The sequence below is a fragment of the Miscanthus floridulus genome, chromosome 1 (assembly GCF_019320115.1).
Source record: "Miscanthus floridulus cultivar M001 chromosome 1, ASM1932011v1, whole genome shotgun sequence".
Taxonomy (NCBI): Eukaryota; Viridiplantae; Streptophyta; class Magnoliopsida; order Poales; family Poaceae; genus Miscanthus; species Miscanthus floridulus.
The window spans coordinates 172,925,540-172,945,789 of NC_089580.1; the positions used below are offsets into that span (position 1 = coordinate 172,925,540).

At 44.9% G+C, this 20,250-nt stretch overlaps 1 long non-coding RNA gene across 1 annotated transcript; it reads left to right on the forward strand.

The window, feature by feature from the left end:
- The first annotated feature begins 3,750 nt into the window (after positions 1-3,750).
- Positions 3,751-8,170, forward strand: LOC136502523 (uncharacterized). The gene is made up of 3 exons (XR_010770615.1): positions 3,751-5,631; positions 5,772-7,561; positions 7,642-8,170. It is a non-coding gene; the product is annotated as an uncharacterized lncRNA (long non-coding RNA).
- The last annotated feature ends 12,080 nt before the right edge of the window (positions 8,171-20,250 follow it).

Sequence of the window (20,250 nt, forward strand, 5' to 3'; positions counted from 1 at the left end):
TGTTGTCCGACATTCCTAAATATCTTTACGCACTATATAATTTAACTTGGGCGTTTATTTGAGTCCACAAAACTAAGTCACACAGAATTCACTTATCACATCAAGTACGTTTTAAATCAAAAATCCGAGAAACTTGTTTCAAAAAATTTTCTTAGGCCTAAATCATGGTGCTAAACAAGATCGTTGCACCAGGGTGTTACAGTATCATACCTATATCATGCCTTTATATCTAGTCTAGCATGTTTTATCTTGTGTATCTTATGCCTTGCTAGCTTTGTGTATATCTTGGTGGATTAACCACTTTTCATGTTAGTGTGTGATCCTCATGAATATTTTGCCATGTTTTACCATGTGCTTAAATTGTGTAGTTGGTGTGGTGTTCATTAGGTATCATTTTCAATTGTTAGTTCTTGTATAGTTACTTGTACCATATTGACATGTTTGCTAGACCAAGCTTTTAGCCATTTTAGTTAGTATCATGTTACATGTTTTTACTTCCTATTTGGTATCTTCATTGTGCATTGTAGCATGTGTTGAGATTTGGGTTGCGTTTGGGCTTGTCGTGTCTTTAGGTTGCATTTTGCTCCCTTGAGTTTTCTTTCCTGATTTGGTGTTGGAGTTTCTCTTTTGGTTTTGTGCCTTTTTGTTTCCTAGTTTTCTTTTGCTAGGTGTCTTTGGTTGAGGGGGAGCTTGGCTTCTTTCGAGGGGGAGTTGGTTTGATTTTATCCCTTCTTGTTGCTTGGTTTCAATCTTCTCCTTGTGTGTTCAATTCTTGTCTTCCCATTTCATCAAGGAGATATCCTAATATCACTTGTTTTGTTCCTTCAAGTGGTATCATGTTTTGGTCCTTCAATTGGTATCCTTCCTATGATACTATGATACTCAATTGGGTCCTTTTGGTTGATTCCAAGATTTTATTTGAACCCTCATAAGTGCTTCTTGATCTTGAGCCGAATCCCTTCTCTTTTAGCATTGCATTTGCATAGCATCATGTATGATAGATCATATTTTTAGCTTCATGATTATATTTGTTAGATTGAGATTATGCTCTATTCGACATGTTCTGTATGTACATGATGGTGCTGATGGCTTAGGCTCCTTTTGATCACTTGATGCATGTTATGAGCTAAGCTTGTTTTATAACTTGTGAACATGAATAATACCTATTGAAACTTGAAATATGTTCACCACTGAGATTGGCAACTAGCATGTGTAGGACTTGTTGAGATCCCTGATGTTATTATTTATATGCTAGGTTGCTATGTCTCTTGTTTTGAGTCATTCACTTGCTTGGACAACTTCAAGATTCTTGTGCTAAAATTTGAAAACCAAGCTAAGGGATGAGAAAACATCGAGATGGGTCTGTATTGTCCCATGTCAAGGTATCGAGACGGCTTCCAATTGCACATTTGGATGAACTTGAGCCTTGTAGTGGATGCCAAAACCATTGTCTTAAGCTTCTGATTGTCTTTGACATAGGCTTGGCATGGTTGCTAAGTTAGGCCTGACAGTACCGATAACCTCTTGCACACACATGTTTTGCCTAATTCTTGTGTTAAGCTACAAACTCTAATAAAATTAAAATTTGATGAAAACACAAGTCTTAGGTTCGTCTTTGACATGATGTGTGACCGCTGCTTGGGGTAGTTCACCTTGTATACATTTGTTAGCACTAGGTTGATTTTCTGTTTATACCTACTATGTGCTACTTTCGGTGGTAAACCCCTTCTTGAATTGCTTAAAATTGATCAAAATTGCTTAACTTTCATATTTCATTTCACTTGATCAGTTTGAGTATTTGCTAGCACTTGTATTTGTTGCTATACACACATGACAGCACCAGTTAGAGGATCTTTTCACTGTGATTGCTATACTCCTGAAGCTTTTGCATTTCTACGTCCTTTGCATTCATAGCATCTTTTGAGGGGGAGTTATAGTTTTCAGTCCTTGCTGTGCGCTTGTTTTAGCTTGATGTGTGCATGTGCCATCAAGGGGGAGTATTGCAATCATGCCATACAAGTCCACACTTCAAGGGGGAGCATGCATCTTTCAAGGGGGAGCATGTATCTTTCACATCCGGTTGTGTTGAGCTTTACCTCTTCTTGAGGAACCAGAGTTTTGTGCTAGTGGTGTTGAGCCTCTTTACCTCTTCTTGAGGACTAGCACTTCTGTTTCTTCTTGGTTGCTTTGAGCTATTGCCCATGTCTTTAGGGACTGAGATCCTTCCAAGATTGGATTTTCTCTAAATTGGTTTCAAGAGCTTTTATTTCAATTGGCTTCGAGAACTTTTCCTTGCTAAATGGGTCTTGAACCCTTGTGTGTCTTCTCATGCCAAGTGACTTTGATCTTTGCCTTTATGCGTCTTTTGATCACTTGTATGAGATTTTGGCTAATTGGTATCACTTCTGGGCTTCTACATGAATTTTGTGTTTCAAACCATTTCTTGTGCTTTGGTGTTGTTAATTCAATCATCAAGGGGGAGAATGTGGAACCAAGTTGATAAGAACCTTGTTTATTTGTGATGATCGTACCAAGTTGATAAGAACCTTGGTTTATTTGTGATGATTGTTTGATAATTGCTAAAATGGCTTTGAGTGCTTTTGCTTTTGGGATTGCATGAAGCTCTTGTCTCATGTCTCTCCTATTTAACTCTTCGGTTGTGTTGAGCCTTTGCCCATTCTTTGGAGACCAAGAGTTTTTCCTTGGAGCATTCATGATCCTTCCTCATATCAAGTGGCCTTGTGTTTGCTTTTACTTGGATTTTGGGCACTTGAATGAGAGTTTTCCGTTTTGCCTTCAAATCTTCTTTGTTGGGCTTTAGTGCTGGTCAATGCATTCATCAAGGGGGAGATTGTGAACATGTGGTGGAGATGTGCCCATGTGTATGTGATGAATGATTGACACATGTGTGAAAGGTTTGGGGCTTTTTTAGTTGAGTCATATTTTCTATGTGCTTTATTATGCTAATGGCTAACCAGAGGTGTTGTGTTAAGTGTGTTGTGCAACATGTCCCTTGACTTGTGATGCGCAGCCGCGCATGTGTGGAGCTCGGAGGCGGTGGTCGACGGTGAGGTGAAGGTCAAGTAGGGACGTGTCGTGCCGATTGACCGAGAGCGGTGAAGGACGGACGTGAGGCTTAGACCGAGGAACCAGAAGGCTGGATGACCAGCCGCGAAGGCTGACACTTGGAGACATTGATATGTGCAAGAGTACATGGATGAAGAAGATGGCGTTGACCAAGTCAAGGAGGAAGACGATGGCATCGTGGCACTTGGCGGAGGCCGGACACGTATCTACATGGGTGATGTAGATGGCGACGGTCAAGTCAAGAAGTAAGGCGAAGACGTCAAGCTTGGCGGAGGTCGAACACGCGTCGACATCAGTTAGTCACGCCTGACGGGTGTGCACCAGGGTTTTGTGGTTTCGGCCTCAAAACCATCGGAGGAGTTTGGTGATTTCGACCTCAAAACTATCGGAGGACGGTTTGTTGGTTTGAGCCTCAAAATCAAACGTGGACGATTTAGTGGTTTGGACCTCAAAACCATCGGTGGCGGGTTTGACCGGTTTGAGCCTCAAAATCGAGGAGTGGTGGATCTACGGACACGTGGTGGCATCTCGAAGCTTGCGTCGAGGCAAAGCGATATCGAGAAGGCATCGGGTCCGTTGGATCGATGAAGAAAAACTTAGACAGATTTACCCCTAGCGGGTATTTGAGATGAGTACTTTATGTGAGGGTGTTTTTGTCTTTTGACGGACGCCTATATATATATGTGAAGGGGCTAGTTGGGCGGATATTCTTGGAAGGGTCACTCTCATATGCGATGTTTAGAGGAGGCTATGATTGGAGGAAGAGGAATGGCTTAGCTTTTTGCCATTGTAGTTTTGATTTGCTAGGAGCGGCCTGTAATCGGACCTCTTGAGCTAATCCAGAATTAATTTCGTGCACCACTTGTTCTCGTCTCTAATTCTGGTTTTTCTGTGATTTTTTGAGCTATTTTGGAGGATTTTTCGTTTGGTTGATTCTAGACCGATTTGACTCGTTCTTTTTGCGTTGATTCGTGCTATGATATGAGTTGAATCTATACTAAGAGTTAATTTGATTGAATCGACTCGAGGACGGAGGAATCGACGATTTTCGTTTTGGGGACTTTTTCGTGTTATTGCTCGATCTGAATTTTTCCAGAGATTGGGTAGAAATTGAGCATGATTCTTCTGGGATAGCTCACTAACTCCTTTGTGATCCTCTGTGCGAAGTTTGGGAGCAATCCGGTTTGATTTCGTGCGGATTTTCCTTTTTCCCATTGCTGCTCTGTGCGCCTCTTTCCTTTCTGTTCGAGTCGCTCGCCCTGTATCGGTCGTTCTGTGCGCCGCTGTCAGATAGCAGGTCCCATGCTCTCTCTTGGATCCCCACGGCAGCCAAGCGGCGCTTGCCCTTGAACTCTGGCACCCTGTCTGCTCCAGCGCTGAGCGCTCCCAGGCCTCCTGTTCGTATACCAGCAGCCAGGTCCGGCTGGTGCTCGTCACCCTTGCAGCCGCATCTCTCCTTGCCACCGGTGCAACGCCGAGCGCTCCCTGCTGTGCGCTCCAGACCGCACGCTGCTGCCCCTGCTTTGTCCCTGCTGAATCGGACTCCAGTCCGATCTCTCTCTCTGCTAGTGCGGCACCTCTCTCTCCGGTTTCCTGTCTGTAGCTGTGCGTGTGTAATTCGTGCTTGCCTTTGAGCTCTGATTTTGTTTGGTCAGAAACTTGCTTCTTGCATCTGTGAACGACAACATGCAATCATTAGCTCTTCATTAGAAGCTTTGATTTGATTCGGTGCAGCATCGGGGTGCTTTTCGGTCTTGAGTTCCACCAGAGCCCTGGCTTGCTCTCGTTTTCTGCAGGATAAGCTCCGGTGGTCACCGGTGAAGGCACCAGTGCCCCTGCGTTCGAGAACGGTGATCCTGATTGGTACTCAGGCCGATTTTTGGAAGCCGAATTTTTAGTCTCTAATTTCCGAGCCTGCTGTTTCGTCCGCAGTTTATTCGTTTGAGCTCCGATTTCAGTTCCGCTTTTTGCGTTGGCTTTCTACCGATCTAAAGAGGAACTCTGGTCGCCGGTTGGCTTGGTAATTTTAATTCGGGAACTCGCTTCTTCTTAATAAAAGTTGAGTATTCTATTTTCTAGTCCTTATTCGGTGCCACGCACTCATTTGGGTCGTGGACATTGCATTTGTTACTATGAGTGTTTGGCGGTGATTTTTGGGACAACGGCCGAATATTTCACGAGAAATTTCCGGTTCCCATTCACCCTCTCTTATCGCCGTTTTCGGTCCTTCACTGTATAGCAATCAGTTGTCAGGGAGCGTACCATCGACGCTAAGTAATCTAATAAACCTGCAGGATATTCAGGTCGGTGTGAACCACCTTAGTGGCCCCATCCCTGGTTTTCTAGTTAATCTCACCAAGTTAAAAAGGGTTCTCCTCTACAAGAATCAGTTCACAGGTGTTATTCCGCGGGAGATACGGATGCTCTCCAATGTAACTCGTTTGGAGTTGGGAGACAACCTTCTGAGTGGCTCCATTCCTCCCAGCATAGGGAACCTTACTGGGCTGGTCTTCATGGACCTTACCCAAGGAGATCGGCAACCTGGTAAGCCTTAGATACCTGAGAATGTTTGATAATCAACTGTCAGGTCCCCTGCCCCCTGAATTTGGAAATGTCACTGACATGATTTACCTCTCTTTAATCAATAACTCCCTCGTGGGTCCTTTGCCCTCCGATATCTGTAGAGGAAGGCAGCTTGAATATTTCAATGTTGCTATGAATATGTTCAATGGTTCCATCCCTGCAAGCTTGAGGAGGTGTAAGAGTTTGCAGCACATTGAGATGGGAGATAACCAGCTCACCGGAGACATATCTCAGTCGTTCGGGGTTTATCCTAACCTTACCTGGGTAGACCTGTCCTTCGACAGGCTATATGGGCAGCTTTCCCCAGATTGGGCAGCAAGTACTAATATGGTATGGTTTGATGCAGCAAGTAACATGATCACTGGAGGCATACCCCACGAGCTATCAAAGTTAACCAGTTTGGCACGACTTTCACTCCATTCCAATCATCTAAGTGGCAGCATACCATCAGAAATTTGCAATTTAACCAACCTTTACGAACTCAGCTTGCAAGGTAATGAGTTATCAGGAAGGATACCATCTGAAATCAGGAAACTAGGAAACCTACAATACTTTGATATATCTGGGAATAGGATAAGTGGATCGATACCAGAATCTCTAGGAAATTGCATCAAGCTAGTATCCCTGAAGATCAACAGCAATAGCTTGACTGGAAATTTTCCTCATCAAATAGGAAAATTGACCAGTTTATAAACTATGCTGGACTGTAGCAGCAATGACCTCAGTGGAGCTCTGACACAAAATCTTGGGAACTTAGCAATGCTGGAAGTCCTCAATATATCCCACAATCAATTCAGTGGAGGCATTCCATCTTCTTTTGAGAGTATGCTCAGCTTGACAACTCTTGATGTATCGTACAACAATTTAAAAGGGCAGACCCAGTGCCGGAGGCTCCCACATGAGTGGGGTCTTGGGAAGGAAAAAACTGAGGCAAGTCTCCCTCCGCAAAATCTGCGGAGAGGCTGCTTCGAACCCGTGACCTGGTGACTTAGTGAGACAACTCTCACCACTGCACCAGGCCTGCCCTTCATCATACAACAATTTAGAGGGGCATATTCCCATGAAGTTTCTAGTAAGCAACACATCAGCCAAATGTTTTCTCCACAACAAAGACCTTTGTGGTAACCTCTCTGGGCTAAAGCCTTGTCATTCAATTGTAATACCACATCATCATGCAGGGAAGCCTCATACCTTGATATTAGCGATTGCTACTCCTTTGTGCATCACACTTCTTGCCATGGCTGTGGTAGCTTTTATGGTCTATCACAAAAGGGGACATCATGAAACTGCTAATGTTGACAAAAGAGATGTATTTTCTATATGGAACTTTGACGGGAAATTAGCATTTGAAGATATAGAAAGAGCTACAGAAAATTTTGATGATAAGTACATCATTGGGGTAGGTGGATATGGCAGTGTATATAAAGCAGAGCTCCAAGATGAGCGACGACTTGCTGTCAAGAAACTTCACCCAATTGAAGAAGGGGCATTTGAAGAAAAAGGATTCCATAATGAAATTGAAGTGTTAACACAGATTCGACACCGCAATATTGTCAAGCTGTTTGGATTTTGTTCTCATCCACAGCACAAGCTTTTGGTCTATGATTACATTGATGGAGGAAGCCTTCGTGCAATGTTGGGGAATGAACAATTAGCAAGAGAGTTGGACTGGAAGAGAAGAGCTAGGATCATAAGGGATGTGGTTCAAGCTATATACTACTTGCACTATAGCTGCAGTACCCCAGTAATCCATCGAGATCTAACAAGCAATAACATCTTGCTAGACACAGCTTTCACGGCTTATGTTTCAGATTTTGGCACGGCCAGGATTCTAAAGCCCGATTCATCAAACTGAGTGCACTAGCAGGAACATACGGCTACATAGCCCCAGGTATATTATCTCTTGTAAGTAGCTTGCTCATGTATATTCATCTTGCTTACTCCTAAATTTAATGTTATCCCCTTGTGCAGAGCTTTCCTACACGCGTGTGGTTACTGAGAAAGTCGATGTCTATAGCTTTGGTGTTATTGTGCTGGAGGTCATCATGGGAAGGCATCCAGGAGACCTACTGCAACAGGGAGAGTACAACACACTCGGAGAAATCCTGGACCAACGCCCACCAGCTCCATCAACAGCAGATGAGGCAGATGTGGCATTGCTTGCCAAAGTAGGATTTGCTTGCCTGCAAGCTTCTCCTGAAGAAAGGCCAACAATGCAGCCCGCTCCACTAATCTAGGCTATGTCTCTTGATATGCTTACACTCATACACTCTCATGCACGAATGCTAAATTAGCCCTTTGTTACTGTTCTGTTTTCTGGGAAGTGACATACGGTCTGTACAACTACAAGGATTATAGCACAGAGAAAAGGATTAGTAGTGTTGGTTGTGTTACTATAAGCAAAAGGAGTTGGTTTTGTACTTTGAATTGCCGTTGCTGTTGATTTATCAGTGCTATTCCCTCCATCTAAAAAATATAAAAATTAGATGTCCTCTGTGTTTGCAAGAATGTTTTCAACAGCTAGCAGCCCTCAATGGCCTATTTATATGTGTTCAAAGTAGCACGACAGGTCATAGGCCTTGTTTAGTTCTTCCCTAAAGTTTACTCCCTATCACATCGGATGTTTGACATATTCATAGAGTATTAAATATAGACTAAAAAATAACTAATTGCACAGATTGTGACTCATTTGCGAGACGAATTTTTAAGCCTAATTAGTCCATGATTTGACAATGTGGTGCTACAGTAAACATATGTTAATGACGGATTAATTAGGCTTAATAAATTCGTCTCGCGGATTACTGAGGACTTTTGTAATTTATTTTATTATTACTATCCGAACACTCCTACGTGACACCCCGATGTGACATCCTAAACTTTACTCCTTGGATTTAAATACCACCATATCGGAAGCATACAAAACAGAACGCTTCCTGTTGGTCTATCAGATCATATAGGAGTAGCTATTATTGTCTTGCTGATTTCTTCAACTGATTCATAAACAGGAAGTGATGCCAGAAATGATTGAACCACTTGATTTTTCAGCACAATAAATGTTGGTTGGCATTTTAGCGTTCAGCTTCAACCGGGGTAATGACTTGGTTACGGACGCCCGCCCGCAACCTTATCCTCCTCCCGCGGACCTGCACTCTCTCTCTCTCTCTCTCTCTCTCTCTCTCTCTCTCTCTCTCTCTCTCTCTTCGGCGACTGGCGAGCTCCTCCCCGACGACGTCCTCCCCGTGCCCGCACCCCCACCTGCACTGAGCTCCTCCCCCCACCCACGCCGACCATGGCGGATCCAGCGAGGTAGGCCTTCTCCTCCTCCTCCTCCCGCGTTAGGGTTCTGTCAAGCCCCTCCCTTCTTCCCAAACTCCGATGGCCTTAGAAGGAAGGGGGTTGGGGGAGAAAGGCCGGCCAGGCGGTAGGGAGTCCGGTGGATGGTTTAGGGGTCCTGGCAGCGGTGGAGGTGGCCGGGCTAGGTCGGGGCGGGGGCTCCATGGCCAAGTCGGCAGTGGCCATGGCGGCAGCGGCGGGGGGAGGGCAAGAAGGTGGCACCGCGGTCTGGCGAAACCCTAGATCGTGGCGGCGAGGGCAAGGGTGCTGGAGTCGAGAAGGAAGAAGCTATTTAGCTGCGTCCAATAAAAATTGGGTTGCAAAAGTCATGTAGAAAAGTTGTCATTTAAGTTATCTATAAAATTACATAAAAACTATATTGAGAATTTTATGATAAGATATTGTGGTGGTAAGTTTTGTCCCTCAAAATATATCACGCACACATAAGTTGTGAGTATAGTTTTGTAACTTTCTAAACATGGAAAGTTAAACAATTTTTTTCTAAAACAACAAAATAACGGAGGTTTGTCTTATGTTTCGCTGGTTTTAAATCAAACGAGTGTCCGTGTGGCAAAACCACCTAATCTAATTCCTTCCAGGTGTACTTGTCTTCCATTAGACACTAAGTTCCCAAGAGAGGACACTAAACTACGCAGTTCAGTCGAGCACACCCCAAGGAAGAACTTGAAAATCCACTTTTTTTATCAGGATCATAATGAGAGAATAAAGCTTACAATATTCTTAAGTCATTTCTTACGTCACTTTATTACAGTACCTGAATATTACCTCAATTTATTATTAAAATGGAATGTAACAATGTTATCAGAGTTACAGAGAAAGCATGATTACTTTAATGACATGGTGGAGCATTAACATATTGGATATTTTATACAAGAGATGCTAGCAGATTTTATATCTTTTCTTATAAAAACCTTTTTGAGGGTTATAAATAAACACTACGGTCGTAGCATGAAAGTAATACTCTCTGAGCCCACCAGGTGGTTTCTACACACAAGAGTCAGCTCTAAGCATCCTCCAATCACCTGCAACAGGGAAAATAAAACCCTGAGTACTCGATTGTACTCAGCAAGACTTACCCGACAGAAAGAAAATAAAAGACTCCAAGGATATGCAAGGCTTATTTGGCTTATGAATTATTGCATCTGCGGAAGCATTACTAAACGTGCGTTTTTATATTAAATTTTATTAGCAGTCATCATTAGCTCATTAACTATCCATTATATGTAAGCTCCTATGCTACTTTCAAGTATGTGGTAAGCAATCAGAACTATTTTACTATCTTTCATATTTTAGTTCTTACTACTGTGCTAGATCATAGCCAAGTCGTACCATATCACACGGCGATTCGTAAACCAATGTATCCTAGGTATCTCAAAACACACGCCCCGCTTGTATCCCAGGCACAAGCAAGACCAATCCACCACTCCTGTTAAGGGATCTAGGTCCCCGTTCAAACTTAGACTCCAAGCCCCACTCCTGAGTCCCAGACTCAGTGTGGTGCTTAGACCTCTACCATCCCCACCTCTACTCAGTCGGTTTAGAAAGAGTTGGAACCCACGACAAGAGAGGAACGAGCATTTCCGCTCCCATAAGCAAATATGTGCTCTGGATAATAAGTCTATGACCTGACTACCATCCATAGCAACGGACGGTCCTCAATCGACATAATCAGAACAAGTGCAATCCGAGCCTCGCTCGAATGCCTAACCAAGTCTAGATCTAAAGTACCATTCCGTCCGGTCTTCAATTATCATTCATATATATTCTATGTGATAGTAACAATAATATCTTTCCTATCTCTCGCGAGTGACAGATAATCACTCGACTTCTACCGAATCCTATAACATAGCAATCTACACGATCCTGACATACTAGTAGGACTCATAGGATAAGGATGTATATATGCAAGTGGTTTTCATTCAACTTCTTAAAACGTAATGCACAAGCATAAGATAAAGTGCAGAATAATAAGGGTTATGCATCGGGGCTTGCCTGGGTAAGATATAACCAAAAGTTCGTATTCCATCATAGTGACATAATCATCAAGGCATCATCTTTTCACTACTTCAATCGACTTCATAATCCATCGTTGTTCCTATTATGATATACGTGGATACAATGTAGAGACGCAATTAATCAACGGTAACCGCAACTCTTAAATATATGATTACGCTCTGCAAGCTAACGAGCCAGATTTAATGAGTAAAGTACCGGTCTATGTATCCACGTCGTCAAGTAAGGCTTTGTCTCCGAAAAAATGTTCCAGTTTTAAAATTCCAAGATGCTTTGCATTTCTATACAACTAAAATATACGGATTGTCAACATCTACTTGGCAGGACCAAAACACTCATGCGATCCATATCCGGTAGGTAAATAATCATCGCATGGAGACACTGGAAGGCAAGTAAATAAAATAGAATAAAACAGAAAGAGAATTATGGGAAGAGAAATGAATTTATTAGAATATCACCACGCAATGATCATGATCGTGATCCAAATCTCGTTTGTCGTCCTTCACGTTGCGTGTTGACAACATATACTTTTTCCCAAAAAATGAATTGTTGCCATGTTTCATATGGGCTAGGATATTGTAAGTCCGGGTATACATGTTTTGTGCAAGGTAGAGCATGGATAAATTTAATTCGATGCATAGCAATAAATTTTTAGCCTTCGAGGCAACTAATGTTTGTCGTAACTTTCAGACAACAAGCTCCAAGCCTAGCTTTTATTTCAGATTCATTATGATAATGAATATGTTTCTAGACATTGTCATGGTAAAATACACTTGAAAAATTGAATTGATATATTGTTGATTTTGACTTAGCTAGCAAACATCTCATTCAATTTATGTTGCACCCGTTGCAACGCACGTGCACTCATCTAGTTATTGATTAAATATATATTTTCGAACTATGGCTCATTTAGCTACCTTAGCAAACTAATTATTATAGAGCTATAAAAATTACAGTGAGCACCTAATAATGTTAAGGATTTACTGTAAAAGTTTCAGAGCCAACACTATCACCAATTCATCACAAAAATTCCTACAAGTTTATATCTTATAATATTAAACATCTTAAATTAATTAGATAACTCCTGGAAATATTACAAAACTATGTGAACAAAATATACTAGCAGATAGATCATAATTTTAGGAACCTAACAAATTTTATTTCATAATTTTTAGACACCTATATCATTTTATATTAATTATAAAAGTTGAGCTCAGAAATAAAAATGAAAAGCTATTTCTATTTTCTACGAAAAAGATAACCGAATCCGGCCCAACGCGGCCCGCTTGTGGATGTGGCCCACAGCAAGGAGCCCGCGTGCGCCGGCGTTTTAGCGAAAACACCCCTGAGCTTCCTACTATTCTTGCAGCCACTATTCGTCCTATTTACTCAGTCATCACTTATGCACGAAAGACTCCAAGAGAAGATGTCTTCGCATCGGGGAGGTCCCCGTGACCCTGCTCTTGCCGGCGCGGCGTGGACCGGTACGGCCCCGCTACGCCAGCCAATCGGGACCCTTGCAGACCAAGCAATGAGACCGATGCTCACCTATAGGCCGACGCGCGACGATGGGCGATGGTTGCACGAACGGAGGTGAAGCAGAGCGGGCTCTCCCCGATGGTGAGCGATCTGCAGCGGCGGCAACCGTGTTCCGGTGAGCCACAGCGTACAACAGATAATAGAAGTGATGGGTAAGCACCAATGACGCACCACGATCCTACCCGTGGCGGTGGCTGGCCGGAGACGCCCCGAGTAAGTCTGGCCGCGTGCGCACGGCGAACCGCAGTGACACGGCCGTGTTAGCAGAGTGGAGGCGGCTATAGGGCTGCGACTTGGGTGCGCACGATGAAGAGGGGTTCTAGGCGGGGCTAGTGGTGCAGTCAATTCGACGTAAGATGACGAGGTTGGAGCTGGCCACGGTGAGGTAGGCTGGGCCTTAGTGGCGCGGTGGCGGGAGCAAAGCTCCAAAAATAGAGCTCTGCCGGGCCGTAATCAAGGCGGGGTGGGGGCGGTTGATGAGAGGCTGTGAGGACGAAACTGTGGGTGCATGAAATTGATGGGAGACGACCCCTTGTAGGCAGGCGCGTTGGCATGGCTTGGCGGTGGCAGCAGAGAGAAGGAAAGAGAGAGAGACGGGGTGCGGCTGGTGACTCAACGAGGCAAGCCTTGGTGGGACGCGGTTGACGCAACCAATGTGGCCCGCGGCCAAACACTAACCGACAGGCGCGCATGCTCACAACCGGCGTGGCCCGCGCGCCGCAGCGCCATAAATGGCATGGCGACGGCGGTCCAACCTTGTGTGCGCGGCATTAAAGCGAGCCAGCGACGCAGCGCGGTGCAACGGCAGGCGACGCAGTGTGATGCAGCGGGCAGGCGCGAGGTGGGTCGGCGGCGCGGCATCGCGTGGGGTAGGGGCAGCGCCGCTCAGCCGGGCAAGCCACAGCAACGACGGCTCCTCCCGGTCGGGTCAGGGCGACTAGGCCGGCTAAGCGCGGCAGCGCGCGTGCACACGCAGAGCGCGCCCCCGCAGCCTGGTGACCGCGCCCAGCCCATAGGGCTAGCCCGAGAACGTGTTGTGCACCGATTTTAAAGCAGCGACTGCCACTAAACCATTGCCTCTAATCCGAAACCGACTTCACCACGATCAAATTGATACATGATGCATTTCTAATTGAAAATATTACTAAGCAATTTTTTTTGAGCTGAACTCTATTTCAAATTGCATTTCTAAGCTATTGAAAATATTACTAGGCAATATTATTTTTCAACCGCAAGTATTTCATTATTATCTACAAAGTTTACACTTCCAACTTTATTTAAGTATCACACACATGTTCTATTGTATTTTTGCTTAATAAAAATTAGTTTTAAACGCTACTTGATATGCATGAACTATCGAATCAACTTTCATTTAGCATTTTTATTAATCATTTTGAGTTACAGAAATTGATCTACATACTTTATCACATGCATTAACACACAAACATGATGCTCATAGTATGTTTTAATAATTGATTTAGGGTGTAACACCGAGGGTGTTACAGTTCGCAGATTAGTGGAGTTGCCTAACTAAGCAGTTCTCTAATAGCAATAATGCATCTCAGGGAAAACTACAGAAATCTTCGGTCTTGTGGTTTGGTGCATTCTCTATTTTCTGGACAAGATTCATGCTGTGGTTAGTTTCTTTCACAAAAAGAGAGAACAGAGACTGGCCTGTGATGCAACTGCTTGAGCCGTGAAGGTTAGCTTGCTAGGATACAACAGTGGGGGTCAAAGAAGGGCAAGTAAGCAATTGTATGATATTGCTGCTGATTATTGAAAGTTTTTGAGGAAAGATAGGAATAAGTACGGACCGTTCCAATTATTGAACTAAATTTTGAACACCCGCAGCATCTTTACCCAAACGAAATTATGAGATCAAGATGTCCTTTATCTAAATACTAGGGAAGGAATTGAGCATGGTACTGCCTTGTCAGCTCCCACTTGTCCTTGTTCTATGTAATATCCACTAAATAACACTATACTAGGATCTTTTATCGCTGGCTGCTTGGTTTTATCTGCTTCTTCACTGCATCATAGCCTTCCCATCATTGGACAAATTTCCAAATCTACTTTTCACTCGATATCTACAGCACTATAAACTGTGAGTGCAACAACGCCTGAATTGATGTCTCTATCAAATTTATGATCCTGGTTGAAGCTGAACGCTAGAATGCCAGCCAATATTTATTGTGCAGGAAAAATCAAGTGGTTGTTTTGTGCACTTGTCAATCATTTGTGCCATCACTTCCTGTTTATGAATCAGCTGAAGAAATCAGCAAGACAATAATAGCTACTCCTACATGATCTGATAGAACAACAACAGGAAGCGCATTTCTGTTTTTTATGCTTCGGATATATTCTGATTTGACCTGTCATACAATGAATCAGCACAGCAGTGCCTTTCACTCGCATATTTTAGTTGTCTTTGCGTTTGCTCCTGTGTTTTATCTTCCACTGACGAGTTTTGCATACTCTGATGATAGTTAAATAGTAGTATCTGTTGTTATTTCATTACAACTTGCATTATTGGATCAAATCAAATCTAACATAGATTTTAGTGTGATCGCATCTGTTATGCACTAATGCGACATTGGAATGCAGGAAAGAGATTTTCCGTATTGTTGCCGGAATTCATGCTAGCTCTCAGCATGTTTATTGACGTACAATTCAAGTACTAATTATGCCGTCGTCACACGGAGTTTCCAGCTCAGTCAGTTCATAGTTCAGACTTCGGACTTCAGACTTCAGACACCTTTAGGAGGCAGAGGTACTTCAGTACTAGTTCTCCTCCACCTGTGAGCGAAACATGATCTGATTTCTTGATATCACAACAGAATGAAAGCGAAGTGGCCAATACAAAATCTCATGGACCAGCGGTGCGCGTGTGAATGTTTTCATAAGAAAATCGCAGAAAGGTTTTAAGAATTGCATCAGAAGCAATGCTTTGTGCCTTTGTCTAACGACCTACCAAGTTGGGTGAGGTCAGTCAGGGAGGCAGATCAGACGAAGTGGCATCAGCTTCAGTGCTGCAGTGGTGCCGCTGCCCGTCTGCCCCCGGCCCGTGACCGTGAGGCATCCGTTGCGACGCAGCACTCGTGGCGCACGCGACGTCTCACCCGATCACAATAATTGGCGGGCCGATCCTAGCCTGCTGCCTGCCTAAAACATTATTAGGTGGCGGACGTGCAGGTGCGCCGCCCTGTTTTTTCTCCCGCCCGCCATCGTTTTCTCGACGGACTTTGGAGCCCCCCGGCCCTTTCTCCCCGCCGGTAACCCGGCACGAGCAGCAGACCAAACGTGGCGCTTGTGTTGGGTGTCACTGCCTGCTGCGCGTGTGCCGTGAGCGTGTTACGCGCTCGATCGTCTGTCGTGCGTTGCATGGTATTGCGATTGGAGAGGATAACAAAAGTGAGACGTCGACGATCTGATGTGTGCGTGACAGCGTGAGATGTGCTAGCCTGTTCGGTTGGCTGGTTCATATCGTTGCCGGTTCGTAAAGAAGTACTGCTGGTTGGTTTGTGTGAGAGAAAATACTGTTCTAGCTAGAAATTTACGATCGTTTACGACAAGCCACAGCCAAACGAACAGGCGGCTAGTCAGTGGTCACGCAGCTTCCCTTGGTCGATACTTCACCGCGTCGAGGTGGCGTTTCATCGGGCTTGCTTATGTTGGAGGGGATCAATTAGCAGTAGGCACTACGTTAAACACCATGGCCGGCCGGGGTCGCTATATGGGCTGCGGCCTGCGGAGGAAGTTACGTTACGGCGAGCTTGTGAGACACGCTGCATGCACTTCGCTGTTACTGATGCTTCACGTCGCTTTACTTGGACCTTGCCCATGCCCAGACAAGGAGGTGATGATCTGACATAAAACAACCGGAATCCTTGCTGTTGTTACTGTTGCATTTGCTCGTCCTCTTCTTGGGTACGACCGGTTCTGCTTTTATTTTTATGGGTTTCAGTCGATGGGTGCACTGTCAAAGGATCATAACTCCGGATGGTGATCGGACTGAAGCAAAGAACCATGCTGGAGGCAGCACAAAATCTGGAATGAATTCTACAAACTGCTGGCATTTACTCCATATACTCCCTGTGTCCTGAAATACAAGATATTAAAGGTTTGAAATTTATCTCAAATTTGAGATTGCTCAACCCGATCCATGTATGTATCTATACATGCCTTTTAAACACTATTGATATGCCCGAAATGACTCACGTAATAGCCGAAATCAATGACATGCATGCTTTTTAGACAATGTCTTACTATACAATTAAACAAGTTAACAACCAAACTAATTAATTAGTTAGGGACATGTTAGTGTTTTGTCAGACTTCTTATTTAATTTAAAAAATACTTACTGTATTTCAAGATGGAGTAAAAAAGAATAAAAACCAGAATTTTTCTTAGACAGTAAGCTCCATGTTGCTAGTCCATTCTCGTTACTTGCCGTGTTAGAATGCGTTTACTCAGTCTTTCAAAATGTTGACCACCAATACACACATAGAAATGATATTGGTGGATTGGTCGATCAAAGTTCTTGATAAAACTGTATTTTTCATCAATCACGTAATAGTACTGTACTGCGTGGAAGCATCACTCTCGGACCCACCACAGTTGAGGGTAGTAACTTTTTGGTACATCTTATTAAGGAGCAAGCTGCTGCCGACCACATTTTTGGTACATCGTTTATGACCATTTTACATCTTTTTGGTACATCAAGTCTTTTTGGTACGGTTCTCTTCTGAATGAGTTGGTGTTCTTTCCTTAAAGAAAGGGAATTCTATTGGTTCGTAAACGACAAGGCAATCATCTGATCTGCCAAACAAAGCTACTTGCGATAATATACATGTTCAAATGAGTGGCCGAACAAAATATGCCCTTTAATGATTTATAATCTCTCCGACCGACACACTAGAATTATGTCAGACAAAAAGATAAGAAAAGCTGGAACGAAAAGACGCACTAACACTCGTACAGCATGGAGAGGACAAAATAGTGTGAAGTGCGGTGGCCCAAATTGAGTTTCTATACTGCTCTGCTCGGAGTACATGCTTTGGCGCCGGCGAAAGAGTTTTGCTTTTCGATTCCTTGTACTTTTATGTTAAAAACAGAGATATCATTGAACACTCTTTTATTGGACAACAAAAGATTATTTTTTTTCTTTTTGGCGAAACAACACAAGATCTTAGCTTGCTAGAGCTATAACAAGAACAAATGAACATCGTTCCCGAAAGGTGTTGTTCTATCAACCATGGTTTAACAATGAGTCCGTATGCAAGGGCTTTGAACAGCGCTCACTGCGTGCAGCAGCTAGCCTGCAGGTTAGCTTGTCACATCATGCTGTAGTAGGTACATGCATCGTGCATGCCCTGCCGGCTGCCGCACAAAAACTAGAACTAGCAGTAGCAAGTAGGCACGTAACCGCCGGTGGATGGAGCACGCTAGTGCCTCCCGCACTCGCGCGCTTCAGCTCTCGGATGTCGGATGTATATAGACTATAGAGTCGTCGGTTGCGTCACTCGACCGTACGCCGCGGGTACACGGTGCGCCTCTGGCAGCACAGCGACGGCCGGCCACTGGGCTAGCTGCTCCCACCACTCCGCAGAGGGTCGTACGGCAGGCGGCCGGTCACCAGCCGTCCGGCCACTCCGCAAGCGCAAATTTTTGGGCAAAATCCTCGGTCGGCAAGGCAAACCGTACCCGGCGGGCAGGCGCAGGCCGCCCAAGTGGATGGTCAGTAGGTGGCATGACCGACGAGGCGACGACCTGCCTGCCCGGCCGCGCCCGGCCGCATGCGATCGAGGAGATATCCGAGCAAAGCATGTACCACCGCCCTCTGGCCGACGCGGGCGCACGGGGCCGGCCGGCCGGCTTGTCGTAACTGCGGCGAGAGCGACGGGGCGAGGACACGGATGGCAACAGGGCAGCCACCACCACCCTCCGGCCGGCGCGGCGCAGTCGTGCTCGTGCATGCCGCCCGGGCACCCAAATCATTTGCCATGCACGTACGACACACGTCGACCCGTCTCGGTCAGTCGTCAGTCGCGCCGGTCGGTTGAGCCATCCGCTTCGCGGCGCGAGATGCGATCGATCGACCTCGGCCGTAGTACGTCCGCGTCCCTGGCTGCACGGCACGGCGCCGATTCATGCCGTGCATCAGCTGAGGTGCCTCTGCAGTGTCTCTCTCTCGCGCGCGCGCGAGCCAGCGATCTTTCGGGCGCTGCAGTTAGGGCACGTTTAGATGCAAAATTTTTTTGGTTTGGGCTACTGTAGCACTTTGTTTGTATTTGGCAATTAGTGTCTAATTATAGACTAATTAGGTTTGAAAGTTTCGTCTCGCGATTTCTCACCCAACTGTGTAATTAGTTTTTTTCATCTACATTAGTACTCTATGCATGTGCCGCAAAATTCGATGTGATGAATATTGCGTAAAAAATTTTAGAAACTAAACGGGCCCTTAATAACCGCTCTGTTATTGCGGTGCCGCTGCTGCCGCGGTGTTTCTGGTGCGGAGGGAAGGGGAGGGTCGGTGCGGCCGTGGGGGTGTGTCGGTGGCCGGGTGATGTGGCGAGGCGGCTGGCTGGTGACTGCTGCCGTGGAGCGCGTGGATGGTGGATCTCACGTGCCAACTGTGCCTAGGTCAGGTGCGCGGTCGGAGCCTCGGAGGTGCCAGAATCTTTCTTGCTTGGGCAAAAAATTTTAACCCGATAAATAGTAATACTTTCATCTTATTTGGTAAATATTGTCCAATCGTGGACCAACTGAGCTCAAAAGATTCATCTCGTGATTTCCAACTAAACTGTGCAATTAGTTATTTTTTTACCTACATTTAATACTCCATATAAACGGCTAAAAATTGATGTGATGAAGAGAAAGTGAAAAAACTTGAAATTTAGAGATGATCTAAACAAGGCCTTGGGACCCGAGAACAAGAAGCCGGCGACCAAGGTACGGGTACGGCGGCGGTAGGGCTGCCCATCCGCTCAAGTCCCATCCAGTCCGTTAATTATTGCATCCCATCCCATGCATGCTTGGTGATCGGAACCTGTCCGAGGTTAATTGAGGCACTGTTTAGATCCCACCCAAAATCTAAAATTTTTCAAGATTTCTCGTCACATTAAATCTTGCGGCATATGTATGGAGCATTAAATATAGGTAAAAAATAACTAATTGCATAGTTTGTTCGTAATTGGCGAGACGAATCTTTTAAGCCTAAATAATCCATAATTGGATAATTTTTACCAAATACAAACGAAAGTGCTATAATAACCAAAAGCCAAAAAATTCTCGCATCTAAACGGGGCCTGAGAAGAGGAAGCTGCACTGTATGATCTGTGTACAGTACTATCCTCTACCGGAGCAGTAGGTCTCATGATCGCGGACGCGGACGTGGCCACGGCACGCTACGATTGTCGGCGCACTTGGAGCCGGGAACTAGCCCAGCTTAACACGTGTCCTTTAACAAGATCATGCGATGTGCATGTTACATCACCGTGTCAATTCCTGCGTTGGAGAGTCCAGTGGACTAGCACCACCTTCTATCCATGTGCTAAGTGCCGCGCCACGAGCTGTTAGAAATTTATAGAGTTCGTCCCATGCATGAAATTTGCCAACGGAGGTCACAGTTTATGCCTCCACAGCCTGGCATTCCGCAGCCAGTCCCCGCCACGG